Consider the following 23,564-nt stretch of genomic DNA (forward strand, 5'->3'; position numbering starts at 1 on the left):
CAATGACAGTATCAACAGACATGATAGTGTAAAAGGGGAAACACTCTTGAGGTCACAACCCTAGATAAAGAGCTGGAGACAAAGGAGATCAGGTATATTCAGAGTGGTATGGCCATAAAAAAACACAGCAGGACCAATGCACCTATGAACTCACAGAGACTGAGGCAGTATGCATTGGTACTGTATGGGTCTGTACCACATGGGGCCCTAGACCTGAAAGAAAGGGACATAGAAGTGCCTCCATCACTCTATCACAGCACAGAAGCTATCTGCAATTGATAACCACTTACAAATGAAAACAGTTTTTTCTAAGGGAGTCTCACTGGGGAAACAAACTGCTCCTAAGGGTGGATTTCATTCCCAGAAGTAGATGGTCAATAAAAATTAACTCAGTGGTATCTTTCAAGGTTCCTTGTTTCATAATCCCATGTCAGGGCTTTTGGGTTTTTATTTTACTTTTATTTCTATACTTTTTTTTTAACCTTACAGGTCTTGCATATATAGTATGATTTCTGTTTTTTTATGGGAATTTTTAGTGTGCAAACAAGTATTTCTCCACATTTATATCTATTTCTTTTGCCTTTTCTTGGGCTCCTTTCCTTCCGTTTGTTCTGTATTATTCCATTTTTTATTTTTAATTTATCCTAGTATATTTTATTTTATCATATTGTTATCTCTTAGATGCCTGTGTGTTTTGTAAAGAGAGACAGAAAGGGGGTGGTTTCAGATGGAAGGGAAGGTGGTAAGGAATTGAGAGGAGTAGAGGGGGGATCAGACTATATTGTATGAAAAATCTATTTTCAATAATAAAAAGATATATAGGCAACAAATGACTGCTGAAAGAGGGAGACTAGCCTGCCTTGGGAATGAGCTCCCTAATTGGTTATCTAATACAAAGAGGCCAGCACTGAAATCATATACACCCTTAAACAGACACAGCAGGTTGTATTTCTGTAGTTGTATGTTTCTTGGGTCCCGCCAGGCCCCTGCAGTCCCGCAGCTCACTGATTCAGAGGCTTAATGTTCTTTATAACTGCTCGGCCATTAGCTCAGGCTTATTACTGACTAGCTCTTACACTTAAATTAACCCATAATTCTTATCTATGTTTAGCCATGTGGCTTGGTACCTTTTCTCAGTTCTGCCTTGTCATCTTACTTCCTCTGTGAATGGTGACTCCTGATTCAGCCCTCCTCTTCCCAGAATTCTCCTCATCTGCTTGCCTGCCTATACTTCCTGCCTGTCTACTGGCCAGTCAGCATCTTACTTATCAACCAATCAGAGCAATACATATTCACAGCATACAGAACGACATCCCACAGCATATTTCTATATTTGTGTGTGTGTGCACATGTATAACAGTAATCATCAATTTGAGAGGGAGTGAGGGATATGGGAGAGGTTAGAAGCAGGGAATATAGGAAGGTTTGGAGAAAGGAAAGGAAATGGTTGGAGTGATGTAGTTATATTTTATTAAAAATTTAAAATAAACAATTGAAAACAAAAGGGCTATGACAGTGAGAGGTAGTGATCCTAGCTGCCTTCATTGCTTTCCTTCTACACAGGGGACGGGTATGTCTTTACTTCCTTCGTGTAGACCTTAGCTGTTTAAACAGAGTGCATGTCTCTGCAGGAAGTTATTCAGTGAGAGGAAGGCAAGCCTTCAATGCTGCTCTGTTAGGAGAGCTGTTGTAATGCAATGTTCAGAAGTCTGTTTCCCAGCTTTACAGATCCCCCCACCCCGGCCTTCTTCATCTTCATGGGAAATCCTTCAGATTTGCTCCTCTACTCAAATGCCAACCTTGTCAGAAAGAACATCCTGGAAGCTCTAAACATCTAATACAGGATTGCTGATGACCCTCTTTCCTAATGCAGATTTATGTTTCAGAGTTTTTATGTCTCCAAATGAACTTTTCATTTTTGTCCCTCTACCAACTTTGTGTTAACGATCTTGAGATATGAGATTTTTTTCCCCGTTATCTTGACCAGTTCTATGCTAAAATTTAGAACAATCCCTGGCACAGATTGGTATCCAATAAGTGTTTTCTCTACTAAATAATAAACACACCAGCAGACAGAGCTGCATAGCTAAAGGAGTCGTGGGGTCATTGAAATCAAGGTACAGTTTTGACTTCTGGCTATGGTTGTCCAGAACTATGTCTGTGGGTGAGTCAAATAAATCTTTGAGCCTTTGATTCCTCAATTATAAATGAGAACAAAATTGACTATTCAGTGTGTTAAAGCCTTGATGTTCAAGTGAGATGGGGTATACGAAAATGTTTCATACACCCTCTGCAAACAATATTAACTTGAAGGTATTCATTAATGTTGTTAAAAGATTGATAATTATGAATATTTCAATGTTCTGTTATATATTGAGAAAACATGACACCATGTTATACTTGGCAGTCAGTTTCATTATGTCTTGGTTTTTAACCTTTCATAGGAAAACACACATGTATTATGCTGAGGATAAAAGAGATCTCTCATCTAGGATTTTGATTTTTAACCCAATTAGTCTTCAAGCCAGTTTCCCCAAAAGCCCCTACTCATGGAAGAAGCATTGTTTTGGGGGTGCTGTGTTCTATCTGTAATGGGGTGTTGTGCCTGTCTGTAGTGGGGTGATGTTGTTCTATATATAATGGGTTTCTGATGCTATGTCTGTAATGGAGTTCTTTGGTCTCTCTACAATGGGGTGCTGTGTTCTGTCTGTAGTGGGGGTGATGATGTTCTATATTTAATGGGGCACTGGTGTTCTGTCTGTAATAAGGTGCGATGTTCTGTCTGTAGCGGGGTAATGGTGTATTATATATAACGGGGTTCTGGTGTTCTGTCTGTAATAGGGTACTGTGCTCTGCCTGTAGTGGGGTGATGTTTTATATATAATGGGGCACTGGAGTTCTGTCTGTAATGGGGTGCTGTGTTCTGTCTGTAGTGGGGTGATGGTGTTCTATATATAATGAGGTGCTGATGTTCTATGTGTGTTGGGATGTTTGTGCGCTAGGGGATTTCTGAGCTTCTTTCCTGGGACTGATGAAGACTTGAACATTTGGGAAAGTCAAAACACCTGGCTATGAAGAAATGGAAAGTAACAGCTTTTTTCTCTCATAGACGTGTGGAGGATCCAAGGCTGAGGTTTGCTAAAGGGACTCTTACTTAAGTATTTTCTAGGGCCCCTGGATCCTCCCCTTTCACCAAGACTGTCTTGATGTCCAGGTATCTACCCTTCTGTTTTTACCTAGCTTGTTTTTGTAGTTTATACTTATATATATATTATGTATTTATATAAATATTTATATATATAAATTACACATGTAATAAAAATATGTATTCTCTAGAGTAACTGTGTTGTTTTGCAAAAACCTGTAATATTTTAGTAGGTTTTTTTTTTCCTGCAGGGTTGTTGCATTTTGGTTATCAGTATTTTATTTTTATCTTATACCTTATTTGATCTTGAAATGTCTTGAAACAGTCCTGTGTAGGCTGTCATTGAATTCACTATATAGCAGCCAACATGACCTAGAACTGTATTTTTTATTTTAGCATTCATCTTTAAGCAACTTTGATTTATGTTTGAATCTTAATTGGTGTATCATAGGATGGAGGATGTGAGACTGGGTGTAGGCAGCATATGAAATATTTCTTGACAACCTTGGAATCAGAACAGGAAAAGTTATGTTGAAGATTTAAATATGAATGACATCAGACAAATACACTCTTAGGCTATCAAAAGGAATTTTCTGTCCCAGGAACCTAAAATGGCAGTCTTTAGGACAAGGCTCCCTTCTAGGGCATAATACTTACAGGGCTCTGCAGGCAACAGTTTTAGTCTACATTTTGGTTCTATGACTGAATAGTCCCATAGGTCATTAGAGTCATCTAGCAGTTCCCCTGTGCATGCTTTCCTGTGCCTAAGGATTTTGATATATCTCACCCCTCCATTCATACCTACAGATTTTTTTTTTTTTTTTTTTTTTTTGGTTTTTCGAGACAGGGTTTCTCTGTGTAGCTTTGCGCCTTTCCTGGGACTCACGTGGTAGCCCAGGCTGGCCTCGAACTCACAGAGATCCTCCTGGCTCTGCCTCCCGAGTGCTGGGATTAAAGGCGTGCGCCACCACCGCCCGGCCATACCTACAGATTTTAAGTGCATTATTGCTCTTTCAGAGAACCAGAGGTCAGCTCCCAACACCTGCACTCATGTACACATACCCACATACAGAGATACACATAACTAAAAGCAAAACCAAACTTTCCCAGAGGAAAAAACATTGGACAAAATGAGGGAAGCATCTAATATTTGCTAAAGTATGTACCATCCATCATGGCAAGCCCTTGATATCTTTACTTATGCATGATTTTATATCTTTTATATAGATTGAAGGGGACTCCTACACAGGGGGCCTCCCCCTCACACCCCGGATTAGGCACAAACTACATCTAAGTGCCTGTTTTCGCAGAGAGATTCATTATTAAGCACGGAAGAAAAGCTAAAGTGGCTGCTTTCTTTCTGACTCAGGCAGACAAATGGCAGCAAATGACCTTGCTGGTGTAATTTTTTTTTTTTTTTTTTTTTTTGGTTTTTCGAGACAGGGTTTCTCTGTGTAGCTTTGCGCCTTTCCTAAAACTCGCTTTGTAGACCAGGCCGGCCTCAAATTCACAGAGATCCGCCTGCCTCTGCCTCCCGAGTGCTGGGATTAAAGGCGTGCGCCACCACCGCCCAGCATAATTTTTAAGAAGAAAAAAAGGGGAGGTCTGTGTTAGAATGGGCTAGGATGCTGTGGTAGATGAGATAGAGGATAAGGGAGAAGGGGAAGATAATAAGGAAAAGGGAACAGAGTTATTCATCCTGTAAGGACAAAGGACTGCCTCTGGAGAGAGGAGAGACAGGTGGCACACGGGCAAGTGGCGGTTTATAAAGGTAAAAGGGAGAAACCCCGTGTTAGGATGGGGTGTTTAATTTTAACTGGGCATGTTGATTAGGTGAGCCAAAGGGGGTTTCTGATTGCTGGAATTTGGTAGTCATCCTCAGGAGGAAATAGTGGCCAAATAAGGGAATAGACCTTGGTGGCTAGCTTTAGGAATATAATTTTATGGTTTTTAGCAAGGCAGAGGGAATGGGGGAGAAGGGGAAGGTCTGCTAGAGCCACATGCTCTAGTGGGCTACTGTCCCTTCCTAGATATTTAAAATGAAGTTTGGAGTCTTAAATAAGAAGCTGAAATGTACATGGATGTGGAGACTGACTTAGACTTTTAAGATTCTTATCTCAATTAGTACCATAACATTTAAACATCAGCCTCCCTGTTTTAAAGTCAGATCTACTGTTAACTTTATTTCGATCCTATTGTCTTGTGTGTATTCTTAATGCTAGCCTTTAATGCTTTCATTGTTGTATAGTTTATCATAGAATTTCAGATTAAATGATAATTTTATAATGATACTACCATTTATAAGTTGCCTATAAGTAATTATAAAAATTCTTTGGAAAACACCATCCTTTTATACATATATACACATAATTATTGATAGTAAATATCTATTCTTTTCTTACTGATTATAAGGATACTTCTAGTAGTGATAATAGAAAATTTATATTAAGAATGCCATCTATATTAATAGTGATCTCTACTTATGACAAAGATAATGTTCATAAGAACCAGGGAGTCATTGAATTTTAGTTATATTTCTATAATTTAATATTTGCACAAAATTTCAGTCCTTTTTTCTGTTTCAGCATCAAAATTGTGATGCTTCCAGCTTTCTTTGTCGATAATTTAAGTGAATCAATAAACATGTTTATGACCCCTTCTGACATTAGAATCCCAGTCAGGGGACTTGATTACTTCTGACGATAAAACCGTAGCTATCCTTTATCAGGTTGACTTCAGCGGTTGAATTATTGGAATAGTGCATAGCCAGCACTACATTTCATGTGCTTCAAGGTTTTTAAAAATTGGTTTCTGATTCCCACAACTCCTTTTATCTGGTTTCAACAATAATTTAGTTCTTGAGAATTGTGTTTAATAGCATTGGACTTTAAATATTATCTTTAATGTACACTTGTTAAATAATATGTATGTATATATATGTATTTATGTGTATCTTAAATATCTATATGTGTGTATGCATATTTGCTTTATAAAGCCAGCTTTTCTTTTTCACAATTTAATGTCTTCAGGGTATATCTTAAATTAAAATCTTATTTCTTTCATTGCTTTTGCTAAAACTAGCATCTTATCATTTACAAAGATTTAAATGTCTGTAAAATTCAAGTTTTCTCCAATTTATTCTTTTAGCTTGCAATCTAGATTTTTATTGAATTCTTATGATAAACAAATATGGTTTGGGTTACTTACACGAGGGGGCCAAGTATAAGGAGAAGTTTTTGTAAGGCATCTTATCCTTTGGTTTACTCAACATTGCTTCCAGACGTTTGGCAGAACAGGTGCAGAACTGTAACTGTCTGTGAATTAGGGAAAAGGGGGCAGACATGTGTAAAGGGATTAAGAGCGTATTCTAGACCCATAGACTCAGAGATTTGAAAGTTGGCCTTGGAATTTTCTAGTTGCAATTTTGAACAAATCATTTAATTCTAATATGCTTCAATTTTCTCACCAGTAAAGTAGGGGCTTCAGCAATCACTGCCTCACTTGGTCATAGGAGTATTATTAAATGAGCTAGCAAACTTGCATGACATATATGCGTATTATACATTGTATACACATACACAAGCAATGCAGTATGTATATCTATAAGGAACACTAATAGAATGTTATTTAAAATGTGCCTGATTGCTTTCACAACCATATATGTAGAAACAGCCCACTTAACTTTCCTTCCTATAATATAACGGACTAAGATCAATTCTCATGAATCAGAAAAGTTTTTGTTTTTGTTTCAGTTTTCCTTTTTTCAGCTGCATAAATTGCTCTTTATACAAAATTGGTAGCAACTTATTTCCACTTTTTCTCAGATCATTTTTTGTCAAGATCTATTGGCAGTTGTACATGTCTCTAGTAGAAAAGCTAATTCACAATTAGCCAAAATAAAGAGGTATTATTACGGACATGGTTCTCACCTCACTCTGTCTTTCTCTGTGTGTCTTTCTCTCTGTGTGCCTTTCTCTGTGTGTCTTTGTCTCTGTCTCTCTGTCTTTCTCTCTCTCAACAGAGTCTCTCTCCATAGCTCTGGCTGGCCTGGAATTTAAACTCACACAGACCCACCTACCTTGCCTTTTCAGTGCTGAGATTAAAGGCACATACTACCAGACCTTGCCTCTCTTTTATTTCTTAGTGTTAAGATGTATACAACTCCAGGTTTGTGGACACATGCCTGTAATTTCAGCACTTAAGGGGCTACGATGTGCCTCGTTGATGAATACGGTTCAATTCACAACTGCAAGAATGACCTGGGAATGGCTGGTGGACTAGAGAATATAGTGCAGTCCTTATAGTGGTATGTGTGGCACAGAATTGTAAGCAGGCTGTGGGAGCTATTAGCTTTGGCTGTGGGTGATAGGATATGCAACTGAGTTTCAGCTATCTGCCAAGAAAGAACTTGCCACCTTAAAGGAGAAAGGGAAATATAGATACTATTCTCAGCATCGGTTTCTGATTTGATGGGAAAAGTTGAGGGTGGATGAGAGGGTGGAGTTGGCTTGCTATTTCTTATCACTGACAGGATGAACATGAAAGAAAATACAGATTATATCTGTGCCAAGGTACCCTTTCTGGGATCCAAAACTGGAGCCCATGTTTAGAACTGGAAAATAAAAATGGAGAAAGTCAGGCAGAAGTGGCAGGAGGTACCCCTCACGTCTGACCTTTAGTGGAGAGGAAGGAAAAAATCTATAATTAGCATGCAGAGAGGGGCCTTAATAATGACTCAGTACAGAAATTATGATAGCCAGGGATACTCTGCCTCTGAATTACTTGAGTTGAGAAGGCGGTGGGGAAGAAATGGAAGATTCCCTTATGTCTTAGCATGTGAGTACATGGACATGGGGATGGACAGGGTCAGTCAGAGTGCCATGGGAACAGAGGAACTGAGCAACATAACAAACTGCTCATCTCTGCTGACATGAGACAAAAGGTGCAGGATCTGAAGCAGTACTAGGGACATTAGTCTTTTGATGGACTAGGTAGTAAGACTCATGGTTATTGCAATCTAAAGTCCCCATGAATACCAGAGACTCGGGACTATAGAAGAAGGACAGACATTATTGGGAATGTGAGTAGGCTAATGGCCAGTGCACCAACCTGGGGAAAACTGTTCACAGAATAGAGAAAGATAACGGAGACCTGGGACCTGGAATGAGACTACAATGTCTTTGCTGAAGCTCATGGAGGGATGTGATATTTAGGAGGTGGAAGAGGATCTGGAAGAGTTGAAAGACTTGGATTAGCATGCGAATCAGATTTATAAGTGACTAAAGAAATCAAGAGGCAATGGAAGGGCAAAGCAGACAAAGGGGTCTCTCTAGGCCACTCAAAGGCAAATGTGTCCCGATTTGTGTTGAGCTGGGATTCCTAGGGAAAATTCTGTAAGAAAGTTAAATACTGTGTTAGTGAGCTTTTGGAAGGCTTTGGCACCCGACCAACGGTTCACAGAAAAATGTAAATGATCAAACAGTGTGTGTAAAAACAACTGTGCTTGTTGTAGGGGTGGGCAGTCATCCCCTAGAGCAATGGTTCTCAGCTTTCCTGATACTGTGACCCTCTTTAATACAGTTCTTCATGTTGTGGCGACTCCAACCATAAAACTATTTTGTTGCTACTTCATAACTATAATTTTGCTACCGTTATGAATTGTAATGTAAGTGATAGGCAACCCCCAGAGGGGTCACAACCCACAGGTTGAGAACCACTGCCCTAGACTAAGCGCGGTACACTTCTTCCCCGAGAAAGTACTACAAATGGAGATTGTTTGCCCAGCCTGAGGCCCTTTCAGTAGCCAGTGTATCTGATAGAAAGTCAAGAGCCACAGTGCTAAACCACAGCCTGTCAGAACTGGAATACTGATTCCAGTGGCAGGCACAACAAGCTAAACTGTTGGCATTACTTTCTCTGGGCTTGAGATGAGCCAAGGATCACAAACAACATCAAGAGTAAGGACTTACATATAACAGTCCAAGGCAGTAGTAACAGCCCATGATGAGCTGGCTGGGTGGCTCATGGAAAATGACTATGGATTATGGAGGTCTAGATGGGGTGGTATCTCCCCTCATCACAACACTGTAGCCAACATTGATACAACTGATGAAATATTCCCCTTCTGGGTGGGCACTGCTAATGTTTATCTTTTAATATCCCAAGACCATTGGCATTTGACTGTAAGGTACAGAAATAGGCCTTCAGTGATCCTGCTTACCCTCTGTAAAAAAAAAGGTTTAGTTATATAATGCTAACCCATGAATGTCTTAAAGATTTTGAAAAAGCCTCTCAAACACCAATAAAAATATCTGTTAGGGAGCTTTAATGAAGGTGTTCTCTGTGTGGGAAAAGGCACTTCAGGAGGCCACAGATTATTAAATGAAAACCCCAGTTCCAGAGGCAAGTTACCCCGAGGCCCCACAAGCCATAAAAGCTACTGTGACAGCCATTGATTGAATGTCAAAGCTAGACAATAATCTCATATTGGTAGATACACCACGTGATTTGACTGTAGAACATGAGGAACCTAGGTTTGAATTGAGACGAGCACTCCTTCTCAGCCAGCATCTGACTCTTAGAGTGCCACCATTGTCACAGTTGTCCTTTCTTCTGTGGACCTGCAGGCTACATACCAACATGCCAGGCAAGATGTGCCCCACGGTGAAATGATGGCAATGGGCCAATTCCTCTTGTGTTCCTCCCTTGACAAGTGGGAAAACAGCCGCGGAATCAATATTAATTTAAAAAGAGGAAGAAAAAGCTAGGATGTTAAGATAGTTAAAGACTGAAGAAATAAATATCTTTAGAAAAACATGATCACTGTCTCTTTAAAAGCAGACTCAAGCTGGGCAGTCATCAGTGACTCTTCACCCCAGTGGGCACTGCTGGAGATTAGACTGAATCGCACATACGCTCAGAACTTTCTCATTTTTATTTTGAACTCCCAGGGAGTGAAAACTGTTATGTTAACACATACAGGCACACCAAAAACCTACAAAACTACTAGTACTTCAAACTGCCAAGAACAAGACTGTGAGGTTATTTTCATGCTGGTACTTTAAGAGCATTACATTGAAACAAACGGGAAATTAAATGACGTTTTTCTTTTACTATCCCAGAAATAGACCAAATTACACATCTCAGCTTTGGGATTACTGGGGTTAGACTAATGTGAGTGGTGGGTAACCGTACTTAATACACAAGTTTAAGGTTCTTCACGAAAGAAATGACCTCCGGTGTCTGCAGCGGGCCAATATTATTAACATTTGGATTTTAGACAGAGCTTCTATGACCCTAAAACCAAATACCTCTCTCCCCCAACCAGCTGAGATTAAAAAGATCAGGGAAAAACGTCCTTCATTTGCAATCCCCACCCCTCAAGTTAAAAAGTAACAGACATCTGCCTAACACAGTGGCTCTCAACCTTTAATCCTCATGTTGTGATGACCCCAACCCTGATTACTCTCATTGCCACTTCCTAACGAATTTTGCTACTGTTGTGAATATTTACATGATGTAAATATCTGTGTTTTCCAATGGTTGTAGGCGACCCCTGTGAAAGGATCACTGAACCCCCAAATGGGTCGTGACCCACAGGTTGAGAACCGCTGGCTTAACACAAAGGTTGTGAAATACAGTGCAAAGCTGCACGGTGGTGCTGTAGGAGGAAACAGAATCACAACCAAGAGAAAGAAAAGCTTGACAATCATCCCACGTGTTTCCTCACAAACAGGACAGCCGCTTCCAAGCAGTTACAGTAAAAGAAAAGAGAAAGGAGGCTCAGAAGGGCCCCTCTGGGGCTGTAGACCATGCCCCGGAGATGAAAGCAGCCAGCGGAGCAGCCAATCCTGTGCAGCTTCAGCTTTCCCCATTCTGTGGAGTTCAGGGCCACCCTACAGCAGCTCCGGGCTCCTCGTCCGTCCATGTGCTAGGCTCTGGTGGTGGTGCTGGTTGGCTGGTTGCTGTCGGTTGGGGGTTATGGTGGCGATGAGGCTTTGAAAGCTTTGGCATTGGAAAATCTGATGCACCAGTGTCTTTCATGCATGCTCACAAGCTGGCAAGGGCCAGAGCTACCAAGCACGCACCTGAACAAAACCCTCAATGTGGAAAACAGCTTGCTTGCTCTCTGAGAGGGTCAGAGGTGCCCCCACCTACCCCTTGGCTTCATGCCACCAAGTGCCAGGACACCACAGAATGGTCATGGTGTTTTCTTACTGCCCCCTCCCCTACCCCTCTTCTCTCTCTTCATCTTTCACCTTAGCCAAAGCTTTCCTTGGCTGCATACAATTCCAGAATCAATTATTTGAACATTTAACTTAATATTCTCAAATGATTTTACCTAGCTATTAAGTGAGGTAACAATAGTACTTGGTTTTATTTGCTTGATTAATTGTTGAATCAACTGATAATTTCCTATCTCTGCAACATTAGAGCCTAATATTGTGATATCCTGTTACTTTTATGTTTAAAGGAGGGCATATGATTTGATTGGGTATGATTGCTCCATCATGCTGGTTTGAAGGGCCTGACTCCAAGGTCATAGTCATTTAAAAAGAACTCCTTTATTATGGTTATGTTTTAGTATATATATTAAACACACACACAAACGGCAAGAAACCCACAGAGTGGCCTTTGTCCCTATTTCTTTCTAACCTTACAGAGTCCTTGACATTGGAAAGGACATTCATTTCAGTTGTTCTTGGTGCATAAGAAAGAATCAGGCTCATTGTTCACAGGAATTCCAGGGAGGCCTCACCTGTAGATGAAGCACAGGCTAGTTTAGGGTCTCTTAAGACCAACATTTGTTTTCTACTTCTGGGGATGAGATAGTGTATGCCTAAGGGGAAACCAGGTGAATTAATTTTTCTTCTCACAGAAAAAGAACAAAAGGCCAGGAAAGACAAGCCATGTGCTATTAAATATACATTATCTTGTACAGGGGCATAACCCTTTTCCAGAATCCTCCTGGTTGAAGATTTAAAGTGGCTATAGATTTAAAGTATGTCCCCTCTGCCTATTATGTGTAAATAACAAAACTGGAAAATTTAGAAATGCAGTGCGGTAGCTGCATGAGTTTTAGAGCTAACACACTGGGAACTTGGAAGGAATGAGCTCATATATATTTGATCAAGAAGTATGGTTGTAAGGTGCTTTGGAAAGGAACACTTCAGCTTTGTTCTTTGCTGTCTGTCCAAGGCAGCATTCTTCTCCCATGTCCCATAATCATCAACTTTGATTTCTTCTTCAGACTCACAGACTCCAGGACAGGAGCCCTCCCCATTTTCAGCTCTGTGGTGCCTTTATACACTACAAGCGCTGTGGGAACTGAGTGCAGCGCTTGGCCAAGAATGTGCTTTGGCATCTTTGGGCCTGGGTTGTATCTTGGCTCAAGTACTTGCCAGACAAGTGAAAATGGCCAAGTCAATTTTTGTCTCAGAGCCGCCGATTCCTAACTTTATCAAAAGTGAGAATAAGCTGCCACTGGTATCTAGAGAACATCAACAGACTTAAAATAAAGCAATTTATACAGCTCAGTATCTAAACTGATGTCAGCTTAAGTTTTATCTCTACCTTTCTGGAGTTGCCTTTTTCTGTTAGTCTAAAATGTTCTTGAGACAGAGGTTCTGAGCTTTCCCCAGGGTCTGCCCTAACTCTTGGCATAATTGTTCCTCAGTCTTTTTGGCTAAGATCATGTGTCATAATACTTGACCCAAAATAGGTATTTAAAGAGTGAGTTCCAGGACAGTCAGAGCTACACAGAGAAACTCTGTCTCAAAAAACAAAAACCAACCATCCAAACAACCAAACAAAAGTAAGTTTGAAAAGGAATACTTGAAAAAGTATGAATAGGCAATGATCATAGTTTGAAGGCTATCTCCCTATTATATAATTAATTTGTCTGACAACAGAAGAATTCAGAGGATTGCAAATTAAACTTCAGTCTCTTTTGTAATAATTTTAGGAAATTTTTTTTATTCGCATATATGATTAACCTGATAGTCAATTCTGTGGTCCTAGTTTCTTGGACCGGACATTAGGACTGGGTACTGTAGTTGCTTATAGATTATCTTGGATTTTACCAATTTTTAAATGAAAGATTCAGTGAGCAACAACTTTCTAAGACTAGGAGGAGGTGCAAATGTCTGGACTCACTGTGCACTTTTGTCTTAAGGTTAATGCGAGGCAGGGTCTGGAGAGTCTAACCCTGCCGTTTAGTGTTGTATTTCTTGGTGTTGTCCCTGGAATGTCAGCTTATGGAAATTCAGCAGAAATGCAGGTTCTCGGGCTCCACTTGAGAACCACTCTATCAGAACCTTGGGTTGAGCGATCTACATTTTAATAAACAATGGAGGTGATTTTGAGCTATATTGAAATTTGATAACTCAACTTATAATAGTTTACAGATGCTGCCTCTGTAAAAAGGATCCAGCATGCCTTATGTTCCTTCTGGTACTTTCCTTAATCTGCCGAACTCAGACATCTCTCTTTTGTAAGCTCAGACATCCTTCCCCTCTAAGCCCAGACACCCTTACCTCATGTCTATAAATGTGAGGATTTTCCTTTGTTCTGTGGTTTGCTGATGAACCTCTTATCCCAGCTTCCCCTTCTGCAAGTAGCCAGCTTTACAAAAAGGAAATCTCTCATGAAATCCACCTTAGCACATCTATCTAGTTAACCTGGAAACAATCTATATTATTTGGAATAAGAATATATTGATTAAGAAAAGAAAACCATGACAACAATAATTACAGAAGAGGTCACAAATTTGAGTGGAGCTGGGGTGGGAAAGGGAAGGTTTAAATGATGCAAATATGTTTATATTTATATATGGAATCAATGAAACAAATAATTGGTTCTTTGAGAAAAATCAACAAGATTGACAAAGCTTTAGACAAATTAACTAAAAGACAAAATAGAGAAAATCCAAATTAATAAAATTAGACAGCAAAAGGGAGATATTACAACAAAAATGATGCAAATATGATGTACTCATGTATGAAATTCTCAAATTTTTTTTTTTTTTTTTGGTTTTTCGAGACAGGGTTTCTCTGTGTAGCTTTGCGCCTTTCCTGGAACTCGCTTTGGAGACCAGGCTGGCCTCGAACTCACAGAGACCGGCCTGGCTCTGCCTCCCGCTCCCGAGTGCTGGGATTAAAGGCGTGCGCCACCACCGCCCGGCTGAAATTCTCAAATTTTTAAAAAGAGAAGAAACAGAAAAGAGAAGAAAAATAGAAACATTGATTTTGTTTATGGTTTTTCAAAGTAAATTTTAAAATATTTTAAAATGCTTCCAAATCCAAGCCTTTGTTTGGAGATATTTAATTACACTGTATAAAAATATGTCACTCTGATTGGTTTAAAAAAGAGTTGAATGCCCAATAGCTAGGCAAGATTTTCAGGCACAGAGAATGCTGGGAAGAAGATAGGCAGTGTCTCAAGGAAACTTAGAAGAAGCATGACATGTAGGAGATGAGGTAACAACCCATGAGCCATGTGGCAGCATGTAATTTATTAGAAATGGGTTAATTTAAGTTATAAGAGCTAGTTAGAAACAAGCCTAAGCTATCAGCTGAGCTTTCATAATTCATAGTAAGTCTCTGTATTATGATTTGGGAGCAGCAGAAGGACAAATAAAGACTCACAACAGCCTTTCTTTCCAGTTGGGGAAACTGAGTCACAGGAAGAGAATATAGTTTGCACAAAGATATCTATGATATCTGTCAGGCCTGGGATATCTATGGTGTTTATATCAGTAAACTTATAGGCTACTTTGAAATAGGAAACATGTCACCTGCCTCAGGCAGTGTGCTAGAGGCAAACACAGAGTAAGTAACTGAACTGGGTCACTCTAGTGATGGAGCAGAGTAGTTTGAAGCTTTGAGGGGTAGGTTAGTGTTCTTGTTGGGGCAGAGTAGGACAGGGAAAATTCAAGGAACATGGGGATGGGAAGAAACCCCTCACTCTGAGGTCTGGTTGAAGTCTCAGTGAAGAGTCAAGAATTCCAGCACGATTAACACATTTTTTTTTTCTGTGAATATTGTCTTCATGAAAACAAGATTCTTTTTATATAGATCTCTCTCGAACACAAATATTAAAATTATCCATCCCTAAGGCCTAAATGCACATGGCATTCCCTCCTTCCTCACCTGTGAACCTGCCATTTTCTGGGAATCTCATACGTAAGACCAGTAAGACCATAAGCTTTGTTTACAGTAAAAATGTAAGTCTTTAATCCCCTGTGGCCAAAGATTCCCTTTATTCTCATCATCTATGGGTGACAAGATCACATTTACCAAAAAAGAAGAAACAAATCTAACAAAAGAAAACAAATCACCTTAGCAATTCACTGGTATGTGACTTTAGAAGCTGCCAAATCTTATATAATGCATTGTCAACACACTTATCATGACTCCATTGAGAAGCCCAGGAGCACACTTGGGTATGGACAATCCTTTTCTCTGAGTGGCTTTCTGTTAATGCTGTTCCTAATTCTACATTAAAAGAGTATCTTGATAAACTCCTGCTTTGTTTCATAGTGACTCACGCTGACATTCTTTCCTGTAACACAGGCAAGAACATTGGCCTCAGCTGGGCGGAGGTGTCTGCAAGAACTACTCAGGTTGCTACAGGTAGCAACATGGAGTTGGGCCTCTGGCTCTGGCTGTGCTGCTGCTGGTCCGGGGACACAGGTATCTGGTTTTCCTGTACATAAGGGCATCCTGATCTTCTCCTCAGTGAGGTTAGCCTATTGGACCAGTTATGAAATCGGTGTTGTGTCCCTGCAATGGGAATCAAGATGACCCTAAGTGCAAAAGACAGCAAAACTCTATCAGAAATTTGAGATAGTGTTATCGACCAAGGTTACTCTAAGCAAAAGGCTGCAGTGCATATATGCTTTATTCACTGCCGGGATAGGGATAGGGAGGATAAAAGGTAAAGTGATAGAAATGAGACATCAGTGGCTATTTTTGCTATAAATATCTCAAGTAGGACTGTGGGTGAGAAATTGCGTGTACCAGAGCAAAATAAAGTGTCACAGTATCACTGCAGAGTAGGGGCATCTTCCTGGTCTTTTCTTTTCCATGCTTGAGTTCATACTGCCCCAGTTAAACACAAGTACATTTACAATGTTGTTTGTCTGCCTTAAACAAACTCACTGCTCTATTTTCCCTGTAATTGCTTCATTGTCTGACTTTCTTCTCCCTAACTAGGAAGGTGCTGTTGTTTGTGTTTGGAAAGGAAAGTACATGCTAAAGCCGTTTTAAAATATTTGATTTTTTTTTCTAGGTGCCTTAGAGCATGATCCCACCTATGGTCTAACTGCATTACTTCTTACACCTCGAGGTAATGCATTTTAACCCTTCCCACTTCTGCTGACTTCCCTCCAGTAAACATTCAGTTATAAATCTTTTTACATTTGTTCTTAGGCATCCACCCTTTCTTCTTTATTGCATTTTGATTTGACAAATTTAAATTCTTAATATAGTAAAGATGTTACATTAATCCATTCGGTTAGGTTAGAAATAGTTTTGGTTTTACTATGTAACAACAATTTTTAAAAAAAAGACTCCATGAATTTGAAAGAGAGGCAAGGAGCATGCAGACGTGTGAAATGTTGGAGGAATGGAAGAGAAGGGAAGAAATGAAGTAACTATAATCTGAAAAAATAAAAAATATATTATAAAAAGAAAGATCTGAGGGAATTTAAATACAAAACACCATAATAGTTTGAATTCCGTACTCCTTGTGAAATCTTTGAATGGATTACTTAGATATACTATAACTTTGAAAATAAATAGCTGTAATTATATTCTGTTATGTAGCCATAATGCAAACTTAAAATTTGATTACTGTAAAAGTACCCCTTCTCTGCCCTGGCAGAAGACTGAAGTGTTTTGTTTTTTTTTTCATCATTTTTTCTAACAGAAAACTAACTTTAAGTTAGAAGTCATATTTATACATTTCTGGGTCTTCCAACATATCGTATGGTGTCCAGCACTTAGAACAGGTGTAATAGTGACATGATTTCCTACAAGTTTAACATGGCTGCTATCATCATGTAGCAGAGATTGCCATGGTGACCTACAAAATACCTTGGTCTAGTAGTCATGGCAATGGAGTAAGTGAAACCACACAGCAGTACCTAGATGGATGGTCATTTTAACAGGACTATTACTGTTCTCTCACAGAAGAAAACAGGGGAGGGTCACAGGAGCATTACCTAGATTCCAGCCATCCAACTCTTTACTGCCTGCTTGCATGTGTTACTTGAATGTGCTAGAGAACATAGGAAATGGGTTGACAGATAACAGAATTTAAACTTTCGTGAAGCCATTGCTATGCTGCATGGGGCTTCTGAGGGATGTGTCCCCCATGGTCCTCTAAGTAGCCCCTGTAAGTTCATGGCTTCCCCCAAGCTGGACTTGAATGGACTCATTACTTTGTTCTACTGTTGATGTCCTATCTGGAGTGAACAGACTTACGTCTCCCCAGGAATATTCACACAACAACTTGATGCCCAAACAGGAATATGATAGAACCAAATAGGAATTTAGAAGGACCAGGTGCATGGCCTTCACTATGAGTGAAAAGTCAAGCAACTGTAGTTGAGCTATCTAAGAGAGGACCACTTACAGGTGCAGCCCCAGTATCTTTTCCCATGTAGTACAGAATGGCATGCCTTCATACTGGGTCAACAGTTGCATGATTTTTTCTTATGGAGGAAGAAACACACACCTAAGTTGTCTGTCTAGAGGGAAAGCCAGGATAGATTGTCTGTGAAGAAAATCCTGTAAGAACTGTCTTTCTCTATGTCTTATGAAGTGGCATACCTCCCTGATGAATGTGGTCTGTAGAGGAAGTACAAGGATGTCTCCCAAATTGCTGACAGACCAGTAAACATATTGTAATCCCTCAAAGTAGCTCACATATGGAGCAGGGTCCTATGCTAAGTATGGCGGTGCATACTGATAGGCTGATACTGGGAAAATGATGTAGAATTTATAGTAAGAGAAGTGAGCATGATAGAAGTGAGGCTTGATAATCCAGTTCAATGAACTTGATAATATTGTTTTCACAGGTAAGTTAAGAAAGATTAATATAGCAGAGATTTCAGGACTGGTATTGGGGATGGGTGGATTTGGGAAGCTAGTAATGTTTTAATTCATGGCAACTCCCTAAAGTACTTGAAATAATGGGAAATAGTAGGTAAATATGGAGATACATTCTTTTAGTTAAAGAAAACTAAGCTTATACTATGGGTGAGCAATTATTCTCTCATAGAGGTGCCTCCTATGCAGACTAGTGTGGTGGGGGTATAAGTGTTGCTGAGACACATCCTGAATATGGCATTGCTCAGTTTTGCCTCATCGTCAAGTGTGTGAAGGTGTCTTATGTGGTTGAAGGAAGTGGGAGCCCATAAAGGTAGAAATTATCCCAAAGGGTTTTCAGCCACCAACTGTGGCTAATGGATAAATCATGGTTCATGGGAATGGCTGTGTATAAGAGAAAGCTAAATCTATATTGGACCTTGATAACATTTTAAAACGTATCTCCTTAGCTGCTGAGTCCCAAGACCAAGTCCTCTATGCTTCAAAAGGGTGGCCTGTGCGAACTAGCTAGTAAGACATTGCATGCTCTGTTTATGGAGAAATCAAACTGAGACTGAGGTAAAAATTTACTTCTTATTGGCTAGCATTTATATAGTATGGGAAGATGCTATAAAGAGAGTTGTAGATTGGTTGTCAATGGTTACCTATCAGCAAAACAGGCAAGATGTACTTGTGGTGTAACAGTGGCATGAATGTTATTGGTACAGCCAACTACTTTCCAATTGTATTAAAGTCTCTCTGTACAATAGGGAACCCATATTTATACTTCTATCTAAGGCAGAAACCTTGGCTAGGAAGTGATAGACCCTATGAAGGACCTGCTTCAATTGTTTTGTTAAGTAAATGTGATATGCCTATCAGTGCCTTCTAAGCAATTGTGTCTATGTCTGTATATTACTACTGTTGCCTTCCTTTGTTCAATGAAATTTTCATTTCTAGTGATTGGACATCTATCACTGGTAAAACTACTAAAAATAAGTGATTATTGTTGTGGCCAAATTTTAAGAAAAGAATCAGACATAGATCACCTCCTCTAAGGTGAAGGAAACATTATGCAGAATAGAAGGCAGACAAAACTTAAGAGCCAGGGAAAGGAGTAAAGTGTTGTAGTAAAATTAACTTTAGGCATAACATGACTGTGGTGATTGGAATGTGGAATGTGGAGTTTCCCCCATAAGGTCACATATTTGAACACTGGGTCCCAAGTTGGTAGTGGTGTTTGAGAATTTTAGAACTTTTAGCAGGTTCAGCCTTGCTGAAGAAACTAAGATAGTGGGGATAGGCTTTGAGAATGTAGAGCATTGCCACTCACCCAGTCTGCTTTATCTGCTTCCTACATGTAATTAAAGAAATGATGTCATAGCATCCTGCTCCACCTGCATGCTTCTATTCCATTATAGTTCCTCCCTCTCAAATCAAAAGCCAAAATAAACTCTTTCTTTCACAAGCCATGTTGGGCATGGTGTTTTGTCACAGTGACAAAAATATAACTAATACAATGACCATCGGCATCACGGAGCTGATTGCTGTTGTGACCCACAGCATGCCTTGGTCCTGTAGTTATGGCAATGAAACAAGTAAAGATGGGATGTGGACTTAATTTGGGGGATGGAAGGGTTCAGTTATATGAAAGGAGATGAGAGACAGAGTTAGGGGTAAGAATGGCTAAAATTCATTTTACATTATGGAAGCATCATGCAATAATAAAAATATTTTACAAAAAAGTAAAAATGAAATAGATGTTATTAACAAGGGAGTACAGCAACAGTTAAGTCTATGGTAATAACAGGCTGTGAGCATCCTCTATAAAAATGAAAGTGGGAAGGGTAATCAAACTCTTACCTAAGATGCCAGCCATTCACTCCTTTCTGCCAGATCCTTTCCCATGGCTACAGGTGACTTTGAGGGGTGCCATGGTATATTAGGGTAGAAGCTAACTGATACAGCTTTTGAGAGCCATTACCTGTGATGACTGGGTGGTATGTTTGTTTTTGTGATACAAGTGATTTTGAATTACTCATGCTCCTCTATGTAACCCCTCACTCATGGTTCTGTAAGTAACTCCAAGTGCCTCATTGTTTCAGCAAGCTGGAATTGGAAGGACTTGTTTATCTAGTCTACCACTAGTGTCCTCTCTGGGGTGAATAGATGTGTTCATATCTTCCTAGGAAAATTCATTCCAGTTGAGCAAGTACTCTACCAGCTGAACTACATTCTAGTCTCTGTTTAAGGACGAAATAATGGGATTAGGAAGACATTAGTAATTATGAAGATGTGTTTCTCGTTGATGGTTAAGAGATGACCAATGGGTAGAATGGACCTGGAGAAGAGTAGGAGTTGGATTACTAGAAAAACAAAATGGTGAACAGGAAGGTGAAACAGAAATTTCAGGTGTAAGGCAGGGGTTCTGAGTACCTGCAGTCCAGATAGATGTCATAGCCTGGCCCCTGCCATAAAAATGACATAAGTTAATAACTGTATGGTGATATTTAGTTCAACTAAATGGTCATGTATATCAACGCATTATGTCTCTTAATTTCTAAGAGACTGGGGCTTTTAGGGGAGTTCACAGCTGAGTTACTAACACACACTAGGGTCACTAAAGAGTCAAGACCGCCATCCTACTGTGTCCTCAACCTGTTTGTTTAACATGCCTATAAGAGAACAATGTAATAGACAATCTTACCTGTCTTGGATGTCCCATAGAATCAACTTTTATAACCTAAGTTCATGCAAAGCTGTAATCTTAAATTATGTGCTGTTTCATATACTTCACCCAGAGTAATCCGTGTGTATTCTGATAACCATTTGCTGGAAATAACAAAAATAGCAATGGAGAACAATCTTATAAGATGAATATCTGCCATAAATGCTAAACACAACATTTGGGTATTGCTGATAAGCAAAGAGGTTTATAGCACTGTTTGTTATTTGAGTCAATTGGGGTCAGTTGGCGTCGGCAACTTAAAATGTTGTTAAAGATTTCTGTAAAGGATTCCTCATTCCTTTCCCAGGTGACATTTTCTGTATTGTTCCATAAAAGAGAGAGCATAGCTCTTTGTTAGGAACAGACATGCAAAGGAACAGACAGAGATGCAGGATAGAGTCATAATTTAGCCCAATTAGGCACAGACTCAGACTCGTATTTGACAGATGGAGGGCAGAAGACACAGGAAGAGTTAAGTGGAGAGTTCAAATCTGGGTTTGCTCTTGGGTAAATGACACTAAGGGGAAGTGCCCTGATTTCTTTCTTCAATGTAACACATATGGATTATTGGTGACTTGAAGTTTACTGTTAATGTGTTAAATCTTCACAGCCTTGGAATGAATTTTCCTTTGAGGTAAACAGGAATGAGCTCAAAATAAGCATTGTTAAAGCTATTTAAGAAATGGAAATCTCTGGAAAGTATGTATACTTGGTGGGGAGGGCTGTTCTTAGAAGTTATAATTAAGTTGTTTGGTGTTATAGAACAGAATAGTGATTAAGAAAGGTATTTTTCAGATAATGTGGGCTACTTAGGTAGACAGCCTGGACACGTGCCATATGAAATAAACTTTCTAAGCTATCGATAATTATAGTGTGCCTTCTATGATTAAGACTAAATAGGAGACAAGGCTGGAGAACCTTAATGTTCTAAGGTGGTAGATCCCAAACAGAGGTATAGGGGAGAATGCATCGACAGCACTTTCCTACCTTCTTTTTCTGGAGTCATGTCTTCCTGGAGGATGGCCCCTCTGGAGAAGGGCTTTGTGATGCCTCCTGAGTCACCAAGTTCCCCCGTGGGGTCTCCCTGAAGGACAGGGCTCCAGGTTCAAACATCTTGACTCTCATCCTTGTTTACACTTCATACCCTCTCTTATTCTCATTGAAAAGCAAGTGATTAGTTGAGCACAGGGTTGGATGATAATTTTAGCCACCAAGTTCTTCACAGAATATGGGACATCATCACTACTGATGTACAAGTATTGAGAAGCCGACGGAGACAAGTGGGGCAAAGCTTTATCTTTCCACAGTGAGTTACTCAAGTTACTCACCTGCAGGCAAGGCAAGTAATTGCTTCTGGAGAATTTCTGGGGGAAACAATTACTCTTAATTCCCCACGTTAATTACTGCTCCCATGAATCTGTCACAGCATCTGAAATTCCACTGTAAAAATTGCTCTTCTTTGAAATGAAGCACTGTAGTCTCAAATATCATCATCATCATCATCATCATCATCATCATCATCATCATCACCATCATCCTGTCCTCCTGTCCTCTTCACCTCCATCTTCATTGTTGAGGAGTGGACCCAGGGCCACTTACACTTCAAGCATTCATTTTAACATTTAACAACACTGCCAAAATCTTCCTCCAACCTTTTTTCAAGTTTTTGGTCACGATAACAGGATAACCCGAGCAAGTAAAACAAGTCCATAAGACCAGGCTCAAAGAAAGCACAAGAGCCTGAACCCATTTCTGTTTTAACATGTATTCCAAGTTTACAGTCAGTGCTGCCCCTGACTTCTCCCAAGGTTAGGGTGAGCTAATCTTTAGGGACCTTGTCTCTCGGTCTGGTAATGGTGGCTGGAGCCAGCTGGCTCACTGCGCATAAGAGAGGGAGGCATAGGTGCATCCAGAAAGGATGGAGGTCTCACGTTCTCATAAATGAAAGAACTATTTTGCTAAAGGTGTGGAGAATGGACCACTTCCTCTACAGGAACCCAGAGCTCAGTGGATAAGGGCCCCACTGTCTTCTGTTGCAGATTTACCTTTGATTCTGACTGTAATTGCATCGAAAGTTTTCTTCCTTTCCAGGTCAGCTGTTTATATAATACCCTGTTCAATCTAGTTTTGTTTCTAGCTTTTGGGTCTTTCCTTCCTGGAATTTCTCTCAGTACACTGACTTTCTAAAAAATAAATGAGTAGCTTAACATTTAACTTATTTTCTACAAGTTTCATAATTTCAGTTCTATTCTTGCTGATTACCCTCTAATGAAGTTGTTAAATAAGATTGCAATGATAGCACATTAAAATCCTGCTTGTAACTCTGTGGATTTTCATTTTAGATCCCTTTCCTCAGTGCTCAAGGCAGTCTTTTATATCCAAGATCCCCCTCACATCTGAACTAATTGGAATTAATTTGATCATTCAGCTTTGTGATATGGAAGCTTAATTCTCCCATCTCATAAAGTGAGACTGCTTTGAGGAGGCGTCATCTAAGGGGACTGGAGCTGCCTTTGGAGTTTAGCAGCTGCAAAACTCCCCTCTTAAAATGGGACAGCTGAGTCAGACTTCTCTAAATTGGCTTGAAGTGTCTAAAGGA

General features: G+C 39.8%; 1 long non-coding RNA gene across 1 annotated transcript in view; it reads left to right on the forward strand.

Moving 5' to 3' along the window:
* Nucleotides 1–23,564, forward strand: part of LOC128113493 (uncharacterized) — a 129,113-nt gene that overhangs the window by 91,334 nt on the left and 14,215 nt on the right. The window contains exons 4-5 of the long non-coding RNA XR_008219498.1: nucleotides 15,718–15,837; nucleotides 16,436–16,492. This is a non-coding gene — a long non-coding RNA (uncharacterized LOC128113493). The remainder of the gene's footprint in view (nucleotides 1–15,717; nucleotides 15,838–16,435; nucleotides 16,493–23,564) is intronic.

This window comes from Peromyscus californicus, unplaced genomic scaffold (genome assembly GCF_007827085.1).
Source record: "Peromyscus californicus insignis strain IS unplaced genomic scaffold, ASM782708v3 Scaffold_18__1_contigs__length_77618521, whole genome shotgun sequence".
NCBI lineage: Eukaryota > Metazoa > Chordata > Mammalia > Rodentia > Cricetidae > Peromyscus > Peromyscus californicus.